Source organism: Artemia sp. Qi Xiang Cuo, chromosome 16 (assembly GCF_049724085.1).
Source record: "Artemia sp. Qi Xiang Cuo chromosome 16, ASM4972408v1, whole genome shotgun sequence".
NCBI classification, from domain to species: Eukaryota; Metazoa; Arthropoda; class Branchiopoda; order Anostraca; family Artemiidae; genus Artemia; species Artemia sp. Qi Xiang Cuo.
In genome coordinates this window covers 54,988,659-55,012,824 of record NC_142809.1, presented here as the reverse complement: position 1 = coordinate 55,012,824, position 24,166 = coordinate 54,988,659, and the positions used below count along the sequence as shown (strand labels likewise).

At 35.7% G+C, this 24,166-nt stretch overlaps 1 protein-coding gene across 1 annotated transcript in view; it reads left to right on the top strand.

Annotated features, from left to right (window-relative positions):
* The window catches only part of MESR6 (misexpression suppressor of ras 6), a 368,166-nt gene that overhangs the window by 140,109 nt on the left and 203,891 nt on the right, over positions 1-24,166 (top strand). The gene's annotated exons all lie outside the window — the stretch shown is intronic.

The following is a 24,166-nucleotide window of genomic DNA, read 5'->3' as shown; positions in this document are numbered from 1 at the left end:
TGATTCTATTTGTTTGCATGTCTGGCTTGGTGTTTGCATGTCCAAGTATTTGTCTTTGTTGATCTGAATGTCTAAAGTGTCTGGCTTTCTCTGTTTGTGTGTCTGATTCTATTTGTTTGCATGTCTGGGTTGGTGTCTACAAGTCTATGAATTTGTATTTTTTGGTTTGAATGTCTAAAGTGTCAGTCTTTATCTGTTTGTGTTTCTGATTCTATTTGTTTGCATGTCTGGGTTGGTGTTTTCTAGTCAAAGAATTTGTCTTTGTTGTTTTGAATGTCTAAAAATTTCTCTGTTTGTGTGTCTGATTCTATTTGTTTGCACGTCTGGGTTGGTGTCTACAAGTCCAAGAATTTGTCTTTGTTGATTTGAATGTCTAAAGTGCCTGTCTTTCCCTGTTTGTGTGTCTGATTCTATTTGTTTGCATGTCTGGGTTGGTGTTTGCAAGTCCAAGTATTTGTCTTGGTTGATCTGAATGTCTAAAGTGTCTGGCTTTCTCTGTTTGTGTGTCTGATTCTATTTGTTTGCATGTCTGGGTTGGTGTCTACAAGTCTAAGAATTTGTATTTTTAGGTTTGAATGTATAAAGTGTATGTCTTTCTCTGTTTGTGTGTCTGATTCTATTTTTTTGCATGTCTGAGTTGGTGTTTGCAAGTCCAAGTATTTGTCTTTGTTGGCTTGAATGTCTAAAGTGTCTGTCTTTCTCTGTTTGTTTGTCTGATTCTATTTGTTTGCTTGTTTGGGTTGGTGTTTGCAAGTTCAACTATTTGTCTTTGCTGGTTTGAATGTCTATAGTGTCTGTGTTTCTCTGTTTGTGTGTCTGATTCTATTTGTTTGCATGTCTGGGTTGGTGTTTACAAGTCCAACTATTTGTCTTTGTTGATTTGAATTACTGTAGTGTCTGTCTTTCTCTGTTTGTGTGTCTGATTCAATTTGATTGCATGTCAGGATTGACGTTTGCAAGTCCAACTATTTGTCTTTGTTGGCTTGATTGTCTTAATAGACTGTGTTTCTATGTTTGTGTTTTTGTTTCTATTTTTTTTGCATGTCTGGGTTGGTGTTTGCAAGTCTAAGAATTTGGCATTGTTGGTTTGAATGTCTAAAGTGTCTGTCTTTCTCTGTTTGTGTGTCTGATTCTATTTGTTTGCATGTCTGGGTTGGTGTTTGCAAGTCCAAGTATTTTTCATTGTTGGTCGGAATATCTTAAGTATCTGGCTTTCTCTGTTTGTGTGTCTGATTCTATTTGTTTGCATGTCTGGGTTGGTGTCTATAAGTCTACGTATGTGTCTTTTTTGTTTTGAATGTCTAGAGTGTCTGTCCTTCTTTGTGTGTGTGTCTGATTCTTTTTGTTTGCATGTTTGGGTTGATGTATGCAAGTCCAAAAATTTGTCTTAGTTTGTTTGTATGTCTAAGGTTTCTATCTTTCTCTGTTTGTGTGTCTGATTCTATTTGCTTGCATGTCTGGGTTGGTGTCTACAAGTCCAAGAATTTGTCTTTGTTGGTTTTAATGTCTAAAGTGTCTGTCTTTCTCTGTTTGTGTGTCTGATTCTATTTGTTTGCATGTCTGGGTTGGTGACTGCAAGTCAAAGTATTTGTCTTTGATGGTTTGAATGTCTAAAGTGTCTTTCTTTCTCTGTTTGTGTGTCTGATTCTATTTGTTTGCATGTCTAGGTTGGTGTTTTCAAGTCCAAGAATTTTTCTTTGTTGGTTTGAATGTCTAAAGTGTCAGTCTTTCTCTATTTGTGTGTCTGATTCTTTTTGTTTGCATGTCTGGGTTAGTGTTTGCAAGTCCAAGAATTTGTCTTTGTTGATTTGAATGTCTAAAGTGTCTGTCTTTCTCTGTTTGTGTGTCTGATTCTATTTGTTTCAATGTCTGGGTTGGCGTTTGCAAGTCCAAGTATTTGTCTTTGTTGGTTTGAATGTCTAAATTGTCTGTCTTTCTCCGTTGGTGTGGCTGATTCTATTTGTATGCATGTCTGGGTTGGTGTTTGCAAGTCAAAGAATTTGTCTTTGTTGGTTTGAATGTCTAAAGTATCTGTCTTTCTCTGTTTGTGTGTCTGATTCTATTTGTTTGCTTGTCTGGGTTGATGTTTGCAAGTCAAAGAATTTGTCTTTGTTGGTTTGAATGTCTAAAGTGTCCGTCTTTCTCTGTTTGTGTGTCTGATTCTATTTGCTTGCATGTCTGGGTTGGTGTCTACAAGTCCAAGAATTTGTCTTTGTTGATTTGAATGTCTAAAGTGTAAGTCTTTATCTATTTGTGTGTCTGATTCTATTTGTTTGAATGTCTGGGTTAGTGTTTGCAAGTCCAAGTATTTGTCTTTGTTGGTTTGAATGTCTAAAGTGTCTGTCTTTCTATGTTTGTGTGTCTGATTCTAATTGTTTGCATGTCTGGGTTGGTGTTTGCAAGTCCAAGTATTTGTCTTTGTTGGTTTGAATTTCTAAAGTGTCTGTCTGTCTCTGTTTGTGTGTCTGATTCTATTTGGTTGCATGTCTGGGTTGGTGTTTTCAAGTCCAAGAATTTGTCTTTGTTGTTTTGAATTTCTAAAGTATCTGTCTTTCTCTGTTTGTGTGTCTGAGTCTATTTGATTGCATGTCTGGATTGGTGTTTACAAGTCTAAGAATTTGTCTTTGTTGTTTTGAATGTCTAAAGTGTCTGTCTTTCTCTGTTTGTGTGTCTGATTCTATTTGTTTGAATGTCTGGGTTGGTGTCTACAAGTCCAAGAATTTGTCTTTGTTGATTTGAATGTCTAAAGTGTCTGTCTTTCTCTGTTTCTATGTCTGATTCTATTTGTTTGCATGTCTGGGTTGGTGTTTGCAAATATAAGAATTTGGCATTGTTGGTTTGAATGTCTAAAGTGTCTGTCTATCTCTGTTTGTGTGTCTGGTTCTATTTGTTTGCATGTCTGGATTGGTGTTTACAAGTCCAAGAATTTGTCTTTGTTGGTTTGAATATCTAAAGTGCCTGACTTTCTCTGTTTGTGTGTCTGATTCTATTTGTATGCGTGTCTGGGTTGTTGTTTGCAAGTCCAAGACTTTGTCTTTGTTGGTTTGAATGTCTAAAGTGTCTGTCTTTCTCTGTTTCTATGTCTGATTCTATTTGTTTGCATGTCTGGGTTGGTGTTTGAAAGTCTAAGAATTTGGCATTGTTGGTTTGAATGTCTAAAGTGTCTGTCTTTCTCTGTTTGTGTGTCTGATTCTATTTGTTTGCATGTCTGGATTGGTGTTTACAAACTCCAAGAATTTGTCTTTGTTGGTTTGAATATCTAAAGTGCCTGTCTTTCTCTGTTTGTGTGTCTGATTCTATTTGTATGCGCGGCTGGGTTGATGTTTGCAAGTCCAAGAATTTGTCTTTGTTGGTTTGAATGTCTAAAGTGTCTGTCTTTTTCTGTCTTTGTTGGTTTGAATGTCTAAAGTATCTGTCTTTCTCTGTTTGCGTGTCTGATTCTATTTGTTTGCATGTCTGGGTTGGTGTCTACAAGTCCAAGAATTTCTCTTTGTTGATTTGAATGTCTAAAGTGTCTGTCTTTCTCTGTTTCTATGTCTGATTCTATTTGTTTCCATGTCTGGGTTGATGTTTGCAAGTCCAAGTTTTTGTCTTTGTTGATTTGAATGTCTAAAGTATCTGTCTTTCTCTGTTTGTGTGTCTGATTCTATTTGCTTGCATGTCTGGGTTGGTGTCTACAAGTCCAAGAATTTGTCTTTGTTGGTTTGAATGTCTAAAGTGTCTGTCTTTCTCTGTTTGTGTGTGTGATTCTATTTTTTTGCATGTCTGGGTTGGAGTTTGGAAGTCTAAGTATTTGTGTTTGTTGGTTTGAATGTCTAAAGTGTCTGTCTTTCTCTGTTTGTGTGTCTGATTCTATTTGTTTGCATGTCTAGGTTGGTGTTTGCAAGTCCAAGAATTTGTCTTTGTTGGTTTGAATGTCTAAAGTGTCAGTCTTTCTCTATTTGTGTGTCTGATTCTTTTTGTTTGTATGTCTGGGTTAGTGTTTGCAAGTCCAAGAATTTGTCTTTGTTGGTTTTAATGTCTAAAGTGTCTGTCTTTTTATGTGTTTGTTGGTTTGAATGTATAAAGTATCTGTCTGTATCTGTTTGCGTGTCTGATTCTATTTGTTTGAATGTCTGTGTTGGTGTCTACAAGTCCAAGAATTTCTCTTTGTTGATTTGAATGTTTAAAGTGTCTGTCTTTCTCTGTTTGTGTGTATGATTCTATTTGTTTGCATGTCTGGGTTGATGTCCACAAGTCTAAGAATTTGTCTTTGTTGGTTTGAATGTCTAAAGTGTCTGTCTTTCTCTGTTGGTGTGTCTGATTCTATTTGTTGGCATGTCTGGGTTGGTGTCTACAAGTCCAAGAATTTGTCTTTGTTGGTTTGAATGTCTAAAGTGTCAGTCTTTCTCTATTTGTGTGTCTGATTCTCTTTGTTTGCATGTCTGGGTTTGTGTTTGCAAGTCCAAGTATTTGTCTTTGTTGGTTTGAATGTCTAAAGAGTCTGTCTTTATCTATTTGTGTGTCTGATTCCTCTTTTGTGTATTTCTGGACTAATGTTTGCTATTCCCACAATCTTTATTCGTTGGTTTGTATGTAAAATTTTTTTTCCATCCTCTTGTTTTGTTGCTTAGTCTTCTATTATGTATATCTGGGCTGGTTTTGGCAAATTCTGGAAATTTTAAGTATTCGGATTAATTCTTAAAGTGTCCTTCATTATCTGTTGGTTTGTATGAATATATTTGTTTTAATGTCTGGGTTGGTGTTTGCAAGTCCAAGTCTTTGTCTTTGTTGGTTTGAATTTCTAAAGTGTCTGTCTTTCTCTGTTTGTGTGTCTGATTCTATTTGTTTGCATGTCTGGGTTGGTGTATACAAGTCAAAGAATTTGTCTTTGTTGATTTGAATGTCTAAAGTGTCTGTCTTTCTCTGTTTCTAGGTCTGATTCTATTTGTTTGCATGTCTGGGTTGGTGTTTGCAAGTCTAAGAATTTGGCATTGTTGGTTTGAATGTCTAAAGTGTCTGTCTTTCTCTGTTTGTGTGTCTGATTCTATTTGTTTGCATGTCTGGATTGGTGTTTACAAGTCCAAGAATTTGTCTTTGTTGGTTTGAATATCTAAAGTGCCTGTCTTTCTCTGTTTGTGTGTCTGATTCTATTTGTATGCGTGTCTGGGCTGGTGTTTGCAAGTGCAAGACTTTGTCTTTGTTGGTTTGAATGTCTACAGTGTCTGTCTTTCTCTGTTTCTATGTCTGATTCTATTTGTTTGCATGTCTGGGTTGGTGTTTGCAAGTCTAAGAATTTGCCATTGTTGGTTTGAATGTCTAAAGTGTCTGTCTTTCTCTGTTTGTGTGTCTGATTCTATTTGTTTGCATGTCTGGATTGGTGTTTATAAACTCCAAGAAATTGTCTTTGTTGGTTTGAATATCTAAAGTGCCTGTCTTTCTCTGTTTGTGTGTCTGATTCTATTTGTATGCGTGTCTGGGTTGATGTTTGCAAGTCCAAGAATTTGTCTTTGTTGGTTTGAATGTCTAAAGTGTCTGTGTTTTTCTGTCTTTGTTGGTTTGAATGTCTAAAGTATCTGTCTTTCTCTGTTTGCGTGTCTGATTCTACTTGTTTGCATGTCTGGGTTGGTGTCTACAAGTCCAAGAATTTCTCTTTGTTGATTTGAATGTCTAAAGTGTCTGTCTTTCTCTGTTTCTATGTCTGATTCTATTTGTTTGCATGTCTAGGTTGATGTTTGCAAGTCCAAGTATTTGTCTTTGTTGATTTGACTGTCTAAAGTATCTGTCTTTCTCTTTTTGTGTGTCTGATTCTATTTGCTTACATGTCTGGGTTGGTGTCTACAAGTCCAAGAATTTGTCTTTGTTGGTTTGAATGTCTAAAGTGTCTGGCTTTCTCTGTTTGTATGTCTGATTCTATTTTTTTGCATGTCTGGGTTGGTCTTTGGAAGTCTAAGTATTTGTGTTTGTTGGTTTGAATGTCTAAAGTGTCTTTCTTTCTCTGTTTGTGTGTCTGATTCTATTTGTTTGCATGTCTAGCTTGGTGTTTGCAAGTCCAAGAATTTGTCTTTGTTGGTTTGAATGTCTAAAGTGTCAGTCTTTCTCTATTTGTGTGTCTGATTCTTTTTATTTGTATGTCTGGGTTAGTGTTTGCAAGTCCAAGAATTTGTCTTTGTTGGTTTGAATGTCTAAAGTGTCTGTCTTTCTCTGTTTGTGTCTCTGATTCTATTTGTTTGCATGTCTGGGTTGGTGTTTGCAATTCCAAGAATTTGTCTTTGTTGATCTGAATGTCTAAAATGTCTGTCTTTCTCTGTTTGTGTGTCTGTTTATATTTGTTTGCATGTCTGGGTTGTTGTATTCAAGTCCAAGATTTTGTCTTTGTTGGTTTGAATTTCTAAAGTGTCTGTCTTATTCTGTTTGTGTGTTTGATTCTATTTGTTTGCATGTCTGGGTTGGTGTTTGCATGTCCAAGTATTTGTCTTTGTTGATCTGAATGTCTAAAGTGTCTGGCTTTCTCTGTTTGTGTGTCTGATTCTATTTGTTTGCATGTCTGGGTTTGTGTCTACAAGTCTAAGAATTTGTATTTTTTGGTTTGAATGTCTAAAGTGTCCGTCTTTCTCTGTTTGTGTGTCTGATTCTATTTGTTTGCATGTCTGGGTTCGTGTCTACAAGTCCAAGAATTTCTCTTTGTTGATTTGAATGTCTAAAGTGTCTGTCTTTCTCTGTTTGTGTGTCTGATTCTATTTGTTTGCATGTCTGGGTTGATGTCTACAAGTCAAAGAATTTGTCTTTGTTGGTTTGAATGTCTAAAGTGTCAGTCTTTCTCTATTTGTGTGTCTGATTCTTTTTGTTTGCATGTCTGGATTGGTGTTTACAAACTCCAAGAATTTGTCTTTGTTGGTTTGAATATCTAAAGTGCCTGTCTTTCTCTGTTTGTGTGTCTGATTCTATTTGTATGCGTGTCTGGGTTGATGTTTGCAAGTCCAAGAATTTGTCTTTGTTGGATTGAATGTCTAAAGTGTCTGTCTTTTTCTGTCTTTGTTGGTTTGAATGTCTAAAGTGTCTGTCTTTCTCTGTTTGCGTGTCTGATTCTACTTGTTTGCATGTCTGGGTTGGTGTCTACAAGTCCAAGAATTTCTCTTTGTTGATTTGAATGTCTAAAGTGTCTGTCTTTCTCTGTTTATCTGTCTGATTCTATTTATATGCATGTCTTGGTTGATGTTTGCAAGTCAAAGAATTTGTCTTTGTTGTTTTGAATGTCTAAAGTATCTGTCTTTCTGTTTTTGTGTGTCTGATTCTATTTGATTAAATGTCTGGGTTGGTGTCTGCAAGTCCAAGAATTTGTCTTTGTTGGTTTGAATGTCTAAAGTGTCTGTCTTTCTCTGTTTGTGTGTCTGATTCTATTTTTTTGCATGTCTGGGTTGGTGTTTGGAAGTCTAAGTATTTGTGTTTGTTGGTTTGAATGTCTAAAGTGTCTTTCTTTCTCTGTTTGTGTGTCTGATTCTATTTGTTTGCATGTCTAGGTTGGTGTTTGCAAGTCCAAGAATTTGTCTTTGTTGGTTGGAATGTCTAAAGTGTCAGTCTTTCTCTATTTGTGTGTCTGATTCTTTTTTTTTGCATGTCTGGGTTGGTGTTTGGAAGTCTAAGTATTTGTGTTTGTTGGTTTGAATGTCTAAAGTGTCTTTCTTTCTCTGTTTGTGTGTCTGATTCTATTTGTTTTCATGTCTAGGTTGGTGTTTGCAAGTCCAAGAATTTGTCTTTGTTAGTTTGAATGTCTAAAGTGTCAGTCTTTCTCTATTTGTGTGTCTGATTCTATTTGTTTGTATGTCTGGGTTTGTGTTTGCAAGTCCAAGAATTTGTCTTTGTTGGTTTGAATGTCTAAAGTGTGTCTTTTTCTGTCTTTGTTGGTTTGAATGTATAAAGTATCTGTCTTTCTCTGTTTGCGTGTCTGATTCTATTTGTTTGCATGTCTGGGTTGGTGTCTACAAGTCCAAGAATTTCTCTTTGTTGTTTTGAATGTCTAAAGTGTCTGTCTTTCTCTGTTTGTGTGTCTGATTCTATTTGTTTGCATGTCTGGGTTGATGTCTCATGTCTAAGAATTTGTCTTTGTTGGTTTGAATGTCTAAAGTGTCAGTCTTTCTCTATTTGTGTGTCTGATTCTTTTTGTTTGCATGTCTGGGTTAGTGTTTGCAAGTCCAAGAATTTGTCTTTGTTGGTTTGAATGTCTAAAGTATCTGTCTTTCTCTGTTTGTATGTCTGATTCTATTTGCTTGCATGTCTGAGTTTGTGTTTGCAAGTCCAACTATTTGTGTTTGTTGGTTTGAATGTCTAAAGTGTCTGTCTCTCTGTTTGTGTGTCTGATTCTATTTGTTTGCATGTCTGGGTTGGTGTTTGGAAGTCTAAGTATTTGTATTTTTTGGTTTGAATGTCTAAAGTGTCAGTCTTTCTCTGTTTGTGTGTCTGATTCTAATTGTTTGCATGTCTGGGTTGTTGTTTTCGAGTCCAAGAATTTGTCTTTGTTGCTGTGAATTTATAAAGTATATGTCTTTCTCTGTTTGTGTGTCTGATTCTATTTGTTTGCATGTCTGGGTTGGTGTCTACAAGTCCAAGAATTTGTCTTTGTTGATTTGAATTTCTAAAGTGCCTGTTTTTCTCTGTTTGTGTGTCTGATTCTACTTGTTTGCATGTCTGGGTTGGTGTTTGCAAGTCCAAGTATTTGTCTTTGTTGATCTGAATGACTAAAGTGTCTGGCTTTCTCTGTTTGTGTGTCTGATTCTATTTGTTTGCATGTCTGGGTTGGTGTCTACAAGTCTAAGAATTTGTATTTTTTGGTTTGAATGTCTAAAGTGTATGTCTTTCTCTGTTTGTGTGTATGATTCTATTTTTTTGCATGTCTGTGTTGGTGTTTGCAAGTCCAAGTATTTGTCTTTGTTGGCTTGAATGTCTAAAGTGTCTGTCTTTCTCTGTTTGTATGTTTGATTCTATTTGTTTGCATGTCTGGGTTGGTGTTTTCAAGTTCAACTATTTGTATTTTCTGGTTTGAATGTCTAAAGTGTCTGTCTTTTTCTGTTTGTGTGTCTGATTCTATTTGTTTTCATGTCTGGATTGGTGTTTGCAAGTCCAACTATTTGTCTTTGTTGGTTTGAATGTCTAAAGTGTCTGTCTTTCTCTGTTTGTGTGTCTGATTCTATTTGTTTGCATGTCTGGGTTGATGTTTGCAAGTCCAAGAATTTGTCTTTGTTGGTTTGAATGTCTAAAGTGTCTGTCTTTCTCTGTTTGTGTTTTTGATTCTATTTGTTTGCATGTCTGGGTTGGTGTTTGCAAGTCTAAGAATTTGGCTTTGTTGGTTTGAATGTCTAAAGTGTCTGTCTTTATCTGTTTGTGTGTCTGATTCTATTTGTTTGCATGTCTGGGTTGGTGTTTGCAAGTATAAGAATTTGGCATTGTTGGTTTGAATGTCTAAAGTGTCTGTCTTTCTCTGTTTGTGTGTCTGATTCTATTTGTTTGCATGTCTGGATTGGTGTTTACAAACTCCAAGAATTTGTCTTTGTTGTTTTGAATATCTAAAGTGACTGTCTTTATCTGTTTGTGTGTCTGATTCTATTTGTATGCGTGTCTGGGTTGATGTTTGCAAGTCCAAGAATTTGTCTTTGTTGGTTTGAATGTCTAAAGTGTCTGTCTTTTTCTGTCTTTGTTGGTTTGAATGTCTAAAGTATCTGTCTTTCTCTGTTTGCGTGTCTGATTCTATTTGTTTGCATGTCTGGGTTGGTGTCTACAAGTCCAAGAATTTCTCTTTGTTGATTTGAATGTCTAAAGTGTCTGTCTTTCTCTGTTTCTATGTCTGATTCTATTTGTTTCCATGTCTGGGTTGATGTTTGCAAGTCCAAGTATTTGTCTTTGTTGATTTGAATGTCTAAAGTATCTGTCTTTCTCTGTTTGTGTGTCTGATTCTATTTGTTTGCATGTCTGAGTTGGTGTTTTCAAGTCCAAGAATTTGTCTTTGTTGGTTTGAATGTCTAAAGTGTCTGTCTTTCTCTGTTTGTGTGTCTGATTCTATTTTTTTGCATGTCTGGGTTGGTGTTTGGAAGTCTAAGTATTTGTGTTTGTTGGTTTGAATGTCTAAAGTGTCTTTCTTTCTCTGTTTGTGTGTCTGATTCTATTTGTTTGCATGTCTAGGTTGGTGTTTGCAAGTCCAAGAATTTGTCTTTGTTAGTTTGAATGTCTAAAGTGTCAGTCTTTCTCTATTTGTGTGTCTGATTCTTTTTGTTTGTATGTCTGGGTTAGTGTTTGCAAGTCCAAGAATTTGTCTTTGTTGGTTTGAATGTCTATAGTGTGTCTTTTTATGTCTTTGTTGGTTTGAATGTATAAAGTATCTGTCTTTCTCTGTTTGCGTGTCTGATTCTATTTGTTTGCATGTCTGGGTTCGTGTCTACAAGTCCAAGAATTTCTCTTTGTTGATTTGAATGTCTAAAGTGTCTGTCTTTCTCTGTTTGTGTGTCTGATTCTATTTGTTTGCATGTCTGGGTTGATGTCTACAAGTCCAAGTATTTTTCTTTGTTGGTTTGAATGTCTAAAGTGTCTGTCTTTCTATATTTGTGTGTCTGATTCTTTTTGTTTATATGTCTTGGTTAGTGTTTGCAATTAAAATAATTTGTCTTTGATTTTTTGAATGTCTCAAGTTTCTGTCTTTCTCTGTTTTTGTGTCTGTTTGTTTTTGTTTTCTTGTCTGTGTTGGTGTTTGCATGTCAAAGTATTTGTCTTTGTTAGTTTGAATGTCTAAAGTGCCTGTTTTTCTGTTTGGGTGTCTCATTCTCTTTGTTTGCATTTCTGGGTTGATTTTAACAAGTCCAAGTATTTGTATTTGTTGGTTTGAATATCTAAAGTATCTGTCTTTGTCTTTTTGTGTGTCTGATTCTATTTTTTTGAATTTATTGATTGAAGTTTCCATGTTCAAGAATTTGTCTTTGTTGATTTGAATATCTAAAGTGCCTGTTTTTCTCTGTTTCTATGTCTGATTCCATTTGTTTTCATGTCTGGGTTGGTTTGTGCAAATATAAGAATTTGGCATTGTTAGTTTGAATGTCTAAAGTGTCTGGCTTTCTCTGTTTGCGTGTCTGATTTTATATGTTTGCATGTCTGGGTTGGTGTTTACAAGTCCAAGAATTTGTCTTTGTTGGTTTGAATATCTAAAGTGCCTGTCTTTCTCTGTTTGTGTGTCTGATTCTATTTGTATGCGTGTCTGGGTTGGTGTTTGCAAGTCCAAGAATTTGTCTTTGTTGGTTTGAATGTCTAAAGTGTCTGTCTTTCTCTGTTTTTATGTCTGATTCTATTTGTTTGCATGTCTGGGTTGGTGTTTGCAAGTCTAAGAATTTGTCATTGTTGCTTTGAATTTCTAAAGTGTCTGTCTTTCTCTGTTTGTGTATCTGATTCTATTTGTTTGCATGTCTGGATTGGTGTTTATAAAATCAAATAATTTGTCTTTGTTGGTTTGAATATCTAAAGTGCCTGTCTTTCTCTGTTTGTGTGTCTGATTCTATTTTTATGCGTGTCTGGGTTGGTGTTTGCAAGTCCAAGTATTTGTCTTTGTTGATTTGAATGTCTAAAGTGTCTGTCTTTCTCTGTTTCTATGTCTGATTCTATTTGTTTGCATGTCTGGGTTGATGTTTGCAAGTCCAAGTATTTGTCTTTGTTGATTTGAATGTCTAAAGTATCTGTCTTTCTCTTTTTGTGTGTCTGATTCTATTTGCTTACATGTCTGGGTTGGTGGCTACAAGTCCAAGAATTTGTCTTTGTTGGTTTGAATGTCTAAAGTGTCTGTCTTTCTCTGTTTGTGTGTCTGATTCTATTTTTTTGCATGTCTGGGTTGGTGTTTGGAAGTCTAAGTATTTGTTTTTGTTGGTTTGAATGTCTAAAGTGTCTGTCTTTCTCTGTTTGTGTGTCTGATTCTATTTGTTTGCATGTCTAGGTTTGTGTTTGCAAGTCCAAGAATTTTTCTTTGTTGGTTTGAATGTATAAAGTGTCAGTCTTTCTCTATTTGTGTGTCTGATTCTTTTTGTTTGCATGTCTGGGTTAGTGTTTGCAAGTCCAAGAATTTGTCTTTGTTGGTTTGAATGTCTAAAGTGTCTTTCTTTTTCTGTCTTTGTTGGTTTGAATGTCTAAAGTATCTGTCTTTCTCTGTTTGGGTGTCTGATTCTATTTGTTTGCATGTCTGGGTTGGTGTCTACAAGTCCAAGAATTTCTCTTTGTTGATTTGAATGTCTAAAGTATCTGTCTTTCTCTGTTTGTGTGTCTGATTCTATTTGTTTGCATGTCTGGGTTGATGTCCACAAGTCTAAGTATTTGTCTTTGTTGGTTTGAATGTCTAAAGTATCTGTCTTTCTCTGTTTGTGTGTCTGATTCTATTTGTTTGAATGTCTGGGTTGGTGTCTACAAGTCCAAGAATTTGTCTTTGTTGGTTTGAATGTCTAAATTGTCAGTCTTTCTCTATTTGTGTGTCTGATTCTTTTTTTTTGCATGTCTGGGTTAGTGTTTGCAAGTCCAAGTATTTGTCTTTGTTGGTTTGAATGTCTAAAGTGTCTGTCTTTCTCTTTTTGTTTGTCTGATTCTATTTGTTTGCATGTAAAGTATCTGTCCTTCTCTGTTTGTGTGTCTGATTCTATTTGTTTGAATGTCTGGGTTGGTGTCTACAAGTCCAAGAATTTGTCTTTGTTGATTTGAATGTCTGGGTTGATGTCTACAAGTCTAAGAATTTATCTTTGTTGGTTTGAATGTATAAAGTGTCTGTCTTTCTCTGTTTTTGTGTCTGATTCTATTTGATTGCATGTCTGGGTTGGTGTCTACAAGTCCAAGAATTTGTCTTTGTTGGTTTGAATGTCTAAATTGTCAGTCTTTCTCTATTTGTGTGTCTGATTCTTTTTGTTTGCATGTCTGGGTTAGTGTTTGCAAGTCCAAGTATTTGTCTTTTTTGGTTTGAACGTCTAAAGCATCAGTCTCTGTCTTTTTGTGTGTTTGATTGTATTTGTTTGCATGTCTGGGTTGGTGTATTCAAGTCCAAAATTTTGTATGTGTTGGTTTTAATTTCTAAAGTGTCTGTCTTTCTCTGTTTGTGTGTCTGAGTATCTTTGTTTGAATGTATGGGCTGGTGTCTACAAGTCCAAGAATTTGTCTTTGTTGATTTGAATGTCTAAAGTGTCTGTCTTTCTCTGTTTGTGTGTCTGATTCTATTTGTTTGAATGTCTGGGTTGGTGTCTACAAGTCCAAGTATTTGTCTTTGTTGGTTTTAATGTCTAAAGTGTCTGTCTTTCTCTTTTTGTGTGTCTGATTCTATTTGTATGCATGTCTGGATTGGTGTTTGCAAGTCCAAGAATTTGTCTTTGTTGGTTTGAATGTCTAAAGTGTCTGTCTTTCTCTGTTTGCGTGTCTTATTCTATTTGTTTGCATGTCTGGGTTGATGTTTGCAAGTCCAAGAATTTCTCTTTATTGGTTTGAATGTTTAAAGTATCTGTCTTTCTCTTTTTGCGTGTCTGATTCTATTTGTTTGCATGTCTGGGTTGGTGTCTACAAGTCCAAGAATTTCTCTTTGTTGATTTGAATGTCAAAAGTGTCTGACTTTCTCTGTTTCTATGTCTGATTCTATTTGTTTGCATGTCTTGGTTGATGTTTGCAAGTCCAAGTATTTGCCTTTGTTGATTTGAATGTCTAAAGTATCTGTCTTTCTCTGTTTGTGTGTCTGATTCTATTTACTTGCATGTCTGGGTTGGTGTCTACAAGTCCAAGAATTTGTCTTTGTTGGTTTGAATGTCTAAAGTGTCTGTCTTTCTCTGTTTGTGTGTCTAATTCTATTTTTTTGTATGTTTGGGTTGGTGTTTGGAAGTCTAAGTATTTGTGTTTGTTGGTTTGAATGTTTAAAGTGTCTTTCTTTCTCTGTTTGTGTGTCTGATTCTATTTGTTTGCATGTCTAGCTTGGTGTTTGCAAGTCCAAGAATTTGTCTTTGTTGGTTTGAATGTCTAAAGTGTCAGTCTTTCTCTATTTGTGTGTCTGATTCTTTTTGTTTGCATGTCTGGGTTAGTGTTTGCAAGTCCAAGTATTTGTCTTTGTTGGTTTGAATGTCTAAAGTGTCTATCTTTCTCTGTTTGTGTGTATGATTCTATTTGTTTGCATGACTGGGTTGGTGTTTGCAAGTCCAAGTATTTGTCTTTGTTGATCTGAATGTCTAAAATGTCTGTCTTTCTCTGTTTGTGTGTCTGATTCTATTTGTTTGCATGTTTGGGTTGTTGTTTGCAAGTCCAAGTATTTGTCTTTGTTGTTATGAATGTCTAAAGTGTCTGTCTTTCTCTGTTTGTGTGTCTGATTCTATGTGTTTGCATGTCTGGGTTGATGTTTGCAAGTCCAAGAATTTGTCTTTGTTGGTTTGAATTTCTAAAGTGTCTGTCTTCCTCTGTTTGTGTGTTTGATTCTATTTGTTTGCATGTCTGGGTTGGTGTTTGCAAGTCCAAGTATTTGTCTTTGTTGATATGAATGTCTAAAGTGTCTGGCTTTCTCTGTTTGTGTGTCTGATTCTATTTGTTTGCATGTCTGGGTTGGTGTCTACAAGTCTAAGAATTTGTATTTTTTGGTTTGAATGTCTAAAGTGTCCGTCTTTCTCTGTTTGTGTTTCTGATGCTAATTGTTTGCATGTCTGGGTTGGTGTTTTCTAGTCAAAGAATTTGTCTTTGTTGGTTTGAATGTCTAAAAATTTCTCTGTTTGTGTGTCTGATTCTATTTGTTTGCACGTCTGGGTTGGTGTCTACAAGTCCAAGAATTTGTCTTTGTTGATTTGAATGTCTAAAGTGCCTGTCTTTCCCTGTTTGTGTGTCTGATTCTATTTGTTTGCATGTCTGGGTTGGTGTTTGCAAGTCCAAGTATTTGTCTTGGTTGATCTGAATGTCTAAAGTGTCTGGCTTTCTCTGTTTGTGTGTCTGATTCTATTTGTTTGCATGTCTGGGTTGGTGTCTACAAGTCTAAGAATTTGTATTTTTTGGTTTGAATGTCTAAAGTGTCTGTCTTTCTCTGTTTGTGTGTATGATTCTATTTGTTTGCATGTCTGGGTTGTTGTTTGCAAGTCCAAGAATTTGTCTTTGTTGGATTGAATGTCTAAAGTGTCTGTCTTTCTCTGTTTGTATGTTTGATTCTATTTGTTTGCTTGTTTGGGTTGGTGTTTACAAGTTCAACTATTTGTCTTTGCTGGTTTGAATGTCTAAAGTGTCTGTCTTTTTCTGTTTGTGTGTCTGATTCTATTTGTTTGCATGTCTGGGTTTGTGTTTGCAAGTCCAACTATTTTTCTTTGTTGGTTTGAATGTCTGAAGTGTCTGTCTTTCTCTGTTTGTGTGTCTGATTCAATTTGTTTGCATGTCAGGGTTGATGTTTGCAAGTCCAAGAATTTGTCTTTGTTGGTGTGAATGTCTAAAGTGTCGGTCTTTCTCTGTTTGTGTTTTTGATTCTATTTTTTTTGCATGTCTGGGTTGGTGTTTGCAAGTCTAAGAATTTTGCATTGTTGGTTTGAATGTCTAAAGTGTCTGTCTTTCTCTGTTTGTGTGTCTGATTCTATTTGTTTGCATGTCTGGGTTGGTGTTTGCAAGTCCAAGTATTTGTCTTTGTTGGTATGAATAGCTAAAGTGTCTGTCTTTCTCTGTTTGTGTGTCTGATTCTAATTGTTTGCATGTCTGGGTTGATGTCTTTAAGTCCAAGTATTTTTCTTTGTTGGTTTTAAAGTCTAAAGTGTATGTCTGTCTATGTTAGTGTTTCTGATTCTAGTTGTTTGCATGTCTGGGTTGTTGTTTTCAAGTCCAAGTATTTTTCTTTGTTGATCTTAATTACTAAAGTGTCTGTCGTTCTCTGTTGGTGTGTCTGATTCTATTTGCTTGCATGTCTGGGTTGGTGTCTACAAGTCCAAGAATTTGTCTGTATTGGTTTTAATGTCTAAAGTGTCTGTCTTTCTCTGTTTGTTTGTCTGATTCTATTTGTTTGCATGTCTGGGTTGGTGACTGCAAGTCTAAGTATTTGTCTTTGTTGGTTTGAATGTCTAAAGTGTCTTTCTTTCTCTGTTTGTGTGTCTGATTCTATTTGTATGCATGTCTGGGTTGGTGTTTGCAAGTCCAAGAATTTTTCTTTGTTGGATTGAATGTCTAAAGTGTCTGTCTTTCTCTATTTGTGTGTCTGATTCTATTTGTTTGCATGTCTGGGTTTGTGTTTGCAACTCAAAGTATTTGTCTTTGTTGGTTTGAATGTCTAAAGTGTCTGTCTTTATCTGTTTGTGTGTCTGATTCTATTTGTTTGCATGTCTGGGTTGCTGTTTGCAAGTCTAAGAATTTTTCTTTGTTGTCTTGAATGTCTAAAGTGTCTGTCTTTCTCTGTTTGTGTGTCTGATTCTATTTGTTTGCATATCTGGGTTGGTGTCTACAAGTCCAAGAATTTGTCTTTGTTGATTTGAATGTCTAAAGTGTATGTCTTTTTCTGTTTCTATGTCTGATTCTATTTGTTTGCATGTCTGTGTTGGTGTTTGCAAATCTAAGAATTTGGAATTGTTGGTTTGAATGTCTAAAGTGTCTGGCTTTCTCTGTTTGTGTGTCTGATTCTCTTTGCTTGCATGTCTGGGTTGGTGTTTACAAGTCTAAGAATTTGTCTTTGTTGGTTTGAATGTCTAAAGTGTCTGTCTTTTTCTGTCTTTGTTGGTTTGAATGTCTAAAGTATCTGTCTTTCTCTGTTTGCTTGTCTGATTCTATTTGTTTGCATGTCTGGGTTGGTGTCTACAAGTCCAAGAATTTCTCTTTGTTGATTTGAATGTCTAAAGTGTCTGTCTTTCTCTGTTTCTATGTCTGATTCTATTTGTTTGCATGTCTGGGTTGGTGTCTACAAGTCAAAGAATTTGTCTTTGTTGGTTTGAATGTCTAAAGTGTCTGTCTTTCTCTGTTTGTGTGTCTGATTCTATTTTTTTGCATGTCTGGGTTGGTGTTTGGAAGTCTAAGTATTTGTGTTTGTTGGTTTGAATGTCTAAAGTGTCTTTCTTTCTCTGTTTGTGTGTCTGATTCTATTTGTTTGCATGTCTGAGTTGGTGTTTGCAAGTCCAAGTATTTGTCTTTGTTGGCTTGAATGTCTAAAGTGTCTGTCTTTCTCTGTTTGTATGTATGATTCTATTTGTTTGCATGTCTGGGTTGGTGTTTGCAAGTCCAACTATTTGTCTTTCTTCTTTTGAATGTCTAAACTGCCTATCTTTCTCTGTTTGTGTGTCTGTTTCTATTTGTTTGCATGTCTGGGTTGGTGTTTGCAAGTCCAACTATTTTTCTTTGTTGGTTTGAATTTCTGTAGTGTATGTCTTTCTCTGTTTGTGCGTTTGATTCTATTTGTTTTCAGGTCTGGCTTGATGTTTTCAAGTCCAAGAATTTGTCTTTGTTGGTGTGAATGTCTAAAGTGTGTGTCTTCCTCTGTTTGTGTGTTTGATTCTATTTGTTTGCATGTCTGGGTTGGTGTTTGCATGTCCAAGTATTTGTCTTTGTTGGTTTCAATGTCTAAAGTGTCTGTCTTTCTCTGTTTGTGTGTCTGATTCTATTTGTTTGCATGTCTGGGTTGGTGTCTACAAGTCCAAGAATTTGTCTTTGTTGTTTTGAATGTCTATAGTGTCTGTCTTTCTCTGTTTCTATGTCTGATTCTATTTGTTTGCATGTCTGGGTTGGTGTTTGCAAGTCCAAGAATTTGGCATTGTTGGTTTGAATGTCTAAAGTGTCTGTCTTTCTCTGTTTGTGTGTCTGATTCTATTTGTTTGCATGTCTGGGTTGGTGTTTGCAAGTCCAAGTATTTGTCATTGTTGATCTGAATGTCTAAAGTGTCTATCTTTCTCTGTTTGTGTGTCTGATTCTATTTGTTTGCATGTCTGGGTTGATGTTTGCAAGTAAAAGTATTTGTATGTGTTTGCTTGAATGTCTAGTGCCTGTCCTTCACTGTTTGTGTGTCTTATTCTATTTTGTTGCATGTCTTGGTTGATGTTTGCAAGTCAAAGAATTTGTGTTTGTTGGTTTGAATGTCTAAAGTGTCTTTCTTTCTCTGTTTGTGTGTCTGATTCTATTTGTTTGCATGTCTAGGTTGGTGTTTGCAAGTTCAAGAATTTGTTTTTGTTGATCTGAACGTCTAAAGTGTCTGTCTTTCTCTGTTTGTGTGTCTGATTCTATTTGTTTGCATGTCTGGGTTGATGTTTGCAAGTCAAACTATTTGTCTTTGTTGGTTTGAATGTCTAAAGAGTCTGTCATCCTCTGTTTATGTGTTTGATTCTATCTGTTTACATGTCTGGGTTGGTGTTTGCAAGTCCAAGTATTTGTCTTTTTTGGTTTGAATGTATAAATTGTCTGTCTTTCTGTGTTTGTGTGTCTGATTCTATTTGTTTGCATGTCTGGGTTTGTGTTTTCAAGTCCAATTATTTGTCATTGGTGTTTTGAATATATATAGTGTCTTGCTTTCTCGGTTTGCGTGTCTGATTTTATGTGTTTGCATTTCTGGGTTGGTGTCTACAAGTCCAAGAATTTGTCTATGTTGATCTGAATGTCTAAGGTGTCTTTCTTTCTCTGTTTCTATGTCTGATTCTATTTGTTTTCATGTCTGTGTTGGTGTTTTCAAATCTAAGAATTTGGCATTGTTGGTTTGAATGTCTAAAGTGTCTGTCTTTCTCTGTTTGTGTGTCTGATTCTATTTGTTTGCATGTCTGGGTTGTTGTATGCAAGTCCAAGTATTAGTCTTTGTTGATTTGAATGTCTAAAGTGTCTGTCTTTCTCTGTTTGTGTGTCTGATTCTATTTGTTTGCATGTCTGGGTTGGTGTCTTCAAGTCTAAGAATTTGTCTTTGTTGGTTTGAATGTCTAAAGTGTCTGTCTTTCTCTGTTTGTGTGTCTGATTCTATTTGTTTGCATGTCTGGGTTGATGTTTGCAAGTCCAAGTATTTGTCTTTGTTGATTTGAATGTCTAAAGTATCTGTCTTTCTCTGTTTGTGTGTCTGATTCTATCTGCTTGCAAGTCTGGGCTGGTGTCTACAAGTCTAAGAATTTGTCTTTGTTGGTTTTAATGTCTAAAGTGTCTGTCTTTCTCTGTTTGTGTGTCTGATTCTATTTGTTTGCATATCTGGGTTGGTGTTTGCAAGTCTAAGTATTTGTCTTTGTTGGTTTGAATGTCTAAATTGTCAGTCTTTCTCTATTTGTGTGTCTGATTCTTTTTGTTTGCATGTCTGGGTTAGTGTTTGCAAGTCCAAGTGTTTTTCTTTGTTGGTTTGAATGTCTAAAGTGTCTGTCTTTCTCTTTTTGTGTGTCTGATTCTATTTCTTTGCATGTAAAGTATCTGTCTTTCTCTGTTTGTGTGTCTGATTCTATTTGTTTGAATGTCTGGGTTGGTGTCTACAAGTCCAAGAATTTGTCTTTGTTGATTTGAATGTCTGGGTTGATGTCTACAAGTCTAAGAATTTGTCTTTGTTGGTTTGAATGTCTAAAGTGTCTGTCTTTCTCTGTTTGTGTGTCTGATTCTATTTGCTTGCATGTCTGGGTTGGTGTCTACAAGTCCAAGAATTTGTCTTTGTTGGTTTGAATGTCTAAATTTTCAGTCTTTCTCTGTTTGTGTGTCTGATTCTTTTGGTTTGCATGTCTGGGTTTGTGTTTGCAAGTCAAAGTGTTTGTCTTTGTTGGTTTGAATTTCCATAGTATCGGTCTTTCTGTGTTTGGGTGTCTTATTGTATTTGTTTGAATATCTGGGTTGTTGTTTGCAAGTCAAAGTATTTGTCTTTGCTGGTTTGAATTTCTAAAGTATATGTCTTTCTTTGTATGTGTGTCTTTTTTTATTTTTTTGAATGTCTGGGTTGGTGTCTACAAGTCCAAGAATTTGTCTTTGTTGATTTGAATGTCTAAAGTGTCTGTCTTTCTCTGTTTGTGTGTCTGATTCTATTTGTTTGAATGTCTGGGTTGGTGTCTACAAGTCCAAGTATTTGTCTTTGTTGGTTTTAATGTCTAAAGTGTCTGTCTTTCTCGTTTTGTGTGTCTGATTCTATTTGTCTGCATGTCTGGGTTGGTGTTTGCAAGTCCAAGAATTTGTCTTTGTTGGTTTGAATGTCTATAGTATCTGTCTTTCTCTGTTTGTGTGTCTGATTCTATTTGTTTGCATGTCTGGGTTGGTGTTTGCAAGTCTAAGAATTTGTCATTGTTGGTTTGAATGTCTAAAGTGTCTGTCTTTCTCTGTTTGTGTGTCTGATTCTATTTGTTTGCATGTCTGGATTGGTGTTTACAAGTCCAAGAATTTGTCTTTGTTGGTTTGAATGTCTAAAGTATCTGTCTTTCTCTGTTTGAGTGTCTGATTCTATTTGTTTGCATGTCTGGTTTGGTGTCTGCAAGTCCAAGAATTTCTCTTTGTTGATTTGAATGTCTAAAGTGTCTGTCTTTCTCTGTTTCTATGTCTGATTCTATTTGTTTGCATGTCTGGGTTGATGTTTGCAAGTCCAAGTATTTGCCTTTGTTGATTTGAATGTCTAAAGTATCTGTCTTTCTCTGTTTGTGTGTCTGATTCTATTTGTTTGCATGTCTGGGTTGGTGTCTACAAGTCCAAGAATTTGTCTTTGTTGGTTTGAATGTCTATAGTGTCTGTCTTTCTCTGTTTGTGTGTCTGATTCTATTTTTTTGCATGTTTGGGTTGGTGTTTGGAAGTCTAAGTATTTGTGTTTGTTGGTTTGAATGTCTAAAGTGTCTTTCTTTCTCTGTTTGTGTGTCTGATTCTATTTGTTTGCATGTCTAGGTTGGTGTTTGCAAGTCCAAGAATTTGTCTTTGTTGGTTTGAATGTCTAAAGTGTCAGTCTTTCTCTATTTGTGTGTCTGATTCTTTTTGTTTGTATGTCTGGGTTAGTGTTTGCAAGTCCAAGAATTTGTCTTTGTTGGTTTGAATGTCTAAAGTGTCTATCTTTCTCTGTTTGTGTCTCTGATTCTATTTGTTTGCATGTCTGGGTTGGTGTTTGCAAGTCCAAGAATCTGTCTTTGTTGCTTTGAATGTCTAAAGTGTCTGTCTTTCTCTGTTTGTATGTCTGATTCTATTTGCTTGCATGTCTGAGTTTGTGTTTGCAAGTCCAACTATTTGTCTTTGTTGGTTTGAATGTCTAAAGTGTCTATCTTTCTCTGTTTGTGTGTTTGATTCTATTTGTTTGCATGTCTGGGCTGATGTTTGCAAGTCCAAGAATTTGTCATTGTTGGTTTGAATGTCTAAAGTGTCTGTCTTCTTCTGTTTGTGTGTTTGATTCTATTTGTTTGCATGTCTGGGTTGGTGTTTGCATGTCCAAGTATTTGTCTTTGTTGATCTGAATGTCTAAAGTGTCTGGCTTTCTCTGTTTGTGTGTCTGATTCTATTTGTTTGCATGTCTGGGTTGGTGTCTACAAGTCTATGAATTTGTATTTTTTGGTTTGAATGTCTAAAGTGTCCGTCTTTCTCTGTTTGTGTGTCTGATTCTAATTGTTTGCATGTCTGGGTTGGTGTTTTCGAGTCCAAGAATTTGTCTTTTTTGTTTTGAATGTCTAAAACTTTCTCTGTTTGTGTGTCTGATTCTATTTGTTTGCACGTCTGGGTTGGTGTCTACAAGTCCATGAATTTGTCTTTGTTGATTTGTATGTCTCAATCGTATGTCTTTACCAGTTTGTGGGTTATATTCTTTTTATTGCGTTTTCCGGGTTTATGTTTGCCAGTCTAGCAATCTGTCTTTTTTGGTTTGAATGGATAAGGTGTCTGGCATTTTTTGTTTATGTGTCTGATTCTATTTGTTTGCATGACTGAGTTGGTGTTTTCAAGTCAAAGTATTTGTCTTTTTTGGTTTGAATATCTAAAGTGTATGTCTTTCTCTGTTTTTGTGTCTGATTCTATTTGTTTGCATGTCTGAGTTGGTGTTTGCAAGTCCAACTATTTGTCTTTGTTGGTTTGAATGTCTAAAGTGTCTGTCTTTCTCTGTTTGTTTGTTTGATTCTATTTGTTTACATGTCTGGGTTGGTGTTTGCAAGTCCAAATCTTTATCATTGCTGGTTTGAATGTCTAAAGTGTCTATCTTTCTCTGTTTGTGTGTCTGATTCCATTTGTTTGCATGTCTGTGTTGGTGTTTGCAAGTCAAACTATTTGTCTTTGTTGGTTTGAATGTCTAAAGTGTCTGTCTTTCTCTGTTTGTGTGTCTGATTCTATTTGTTTGCATGTCTGGGTTGATGTTTGCAAGTCCAAGTATTTGTATTTGTTGGTTTGAATGTCTAAAGTGTCTGTCTTTCTCTGTTTGTGTTTTTGATTCTATTTTTTTGCAGGTCTGGGTTGGTGTTTGCAAGTCTAAGAATTTGGCTTTGTTGGTTTGAATGTCTAAAGTGTCTGTCTTTCTCTGTTTGTGTGTCTGATTCTATTTGTTTGCATGTCTGGGTTGGTGTTTGCAAGTCCAAGTATTTGTCTTTGTTGATTTGAATGTCTAAAGTGTCTGGCTTTCTCTGTTTGTGTGTCTGATTCTATATGTTTGCATGTCTGGGTTGGTGTCTACAAGTCTAAGAATTTGTCTTTGTTGGTTTGTATGTATAAAGTGCCCGTCTTTCTCTGTTTACATGTTGTGTGTCTGATTCTATTTGTTTGCATGTTTGGGTTGATGTTTGCAAGTCCAAGTATTTGTCTTTGTTGATTTGAATTTCTAAAGTTTCTGTCTTTCTCTGTTTGTGTGACTGATTCTATTTGATTGCAAGTCTGGGTTGGTGTATACAAGTCCAAGAATTTGTCTTTATTGGTTTTAATGTCTAAAGTGTCTGTCTTTCTCTGTTTGTTTGTCTGATTCTATTTGTTTGCATGTCTGGGTTGGTGACTGCAAGTCTAAGTATTTGTCTTTGTTGGTTTGAATGTCTAAAGTGTCTTTCTTTCTCTGTTTGTGTGTCTGATTCTATTTGTTTGCATGTCTAGGTTGGTGTTTGCAAGTCCAAGAATTTTTCTTTGTTGGTTTGAATGTCTAAAGTGTCAGTCTTTCTCTATTTGTGTGTCTGATTCTTTTTGTTTGCATGTCTGGGTTAGTGTTTGCAAGTCCAAGTATTTGTCTTTGTTGGTTTGAATGTCTAAATTGTCTGACTTTCTCTGTTTTTGTGTCTGATTATATTTCTTTTCATTCCTTGGTTGGTGTTTGCATGTCCAAGTATTTGTCTTTATTGTTTTGAATGTCTAAAGTGTCTGTCTTTATCTGTTTGTGTGTCTGATTCTATTTGTTTGCATATCTGGGTTGGTGTCTACAAGTCCAAGAATTTGTCTTTGTTGATTTGAATGTCTAAAGTGTCTGTCTTTCTCTGTTTCTATGTCTGATTCTATTTGTTTGCATGTCTGGGTTGGTGTTTTCAAGTCCAAGTATTTGTCTTTGTTGGTTTGAATGTCTAAAGTGTCTGTCTTTCTCTGTTTGTGTGTCTGAGTCTCTTTGCTTGCATGTCTGGGTTGGTGTCTACAAGTCCAAGAATTTGTCTTTGTTGGTTTGAATGTCTAAAGTGTCTGTCTTTTTCTGTCTTTGTTGGTTTGAATGTCTAAAGTATCTGTCTTTCTCTGTTTGATTGTCTGATTCTATTTGTTTGCATGTCTGGGTTGGTGTCTACAAGTCCAAGAATTTCTCTTTGTTGATTTGAATGTCTAAAGTGTCTGTCTTTCTCTGTTTCTATGTCTGATTCTATTTGTTTGCATGTCTGGGTTGATGTTTGCAAGTCCAAGTATTTGTCTTTGTTGATTTGAATGTCTAAAGTATCTGTCTTTCTCTGTTTGTGTGTCTGATTCTTTTTGCTTGCATGTCTGGGTTGGTGTCTACAAGTCCAAGAATTTGTCTTTGTTGGTTTGAATGTCTAAAGTGTCTGTCTTTCTCTGTTTGTGTGTCTGATTCTATTTTTTTGCATGTCTGGGTTGGTGTTTGGAAGTCTAAGTATTTGTGTTTGTTGGTTTGAATGTCTAAAGTGTCTTTCTTTCTCTGTTTGTGTGTCTGATTCTATTTGTTTGCATGTCTGGGTTGGTGTTTGCAAGTCCAAGAATTTGTCTTTGTTGGATTGAATGTCTAAAGTGTCTGTCTTTCTCTGTTTGTGTGTCTGATTCTATTTGTTTGCATGTCTGGGTTGGTGTTTGCAAGTCCAACAATTTGTCTTTGTTGGTTTGAATATCTAAAGTGTCTGTCTTT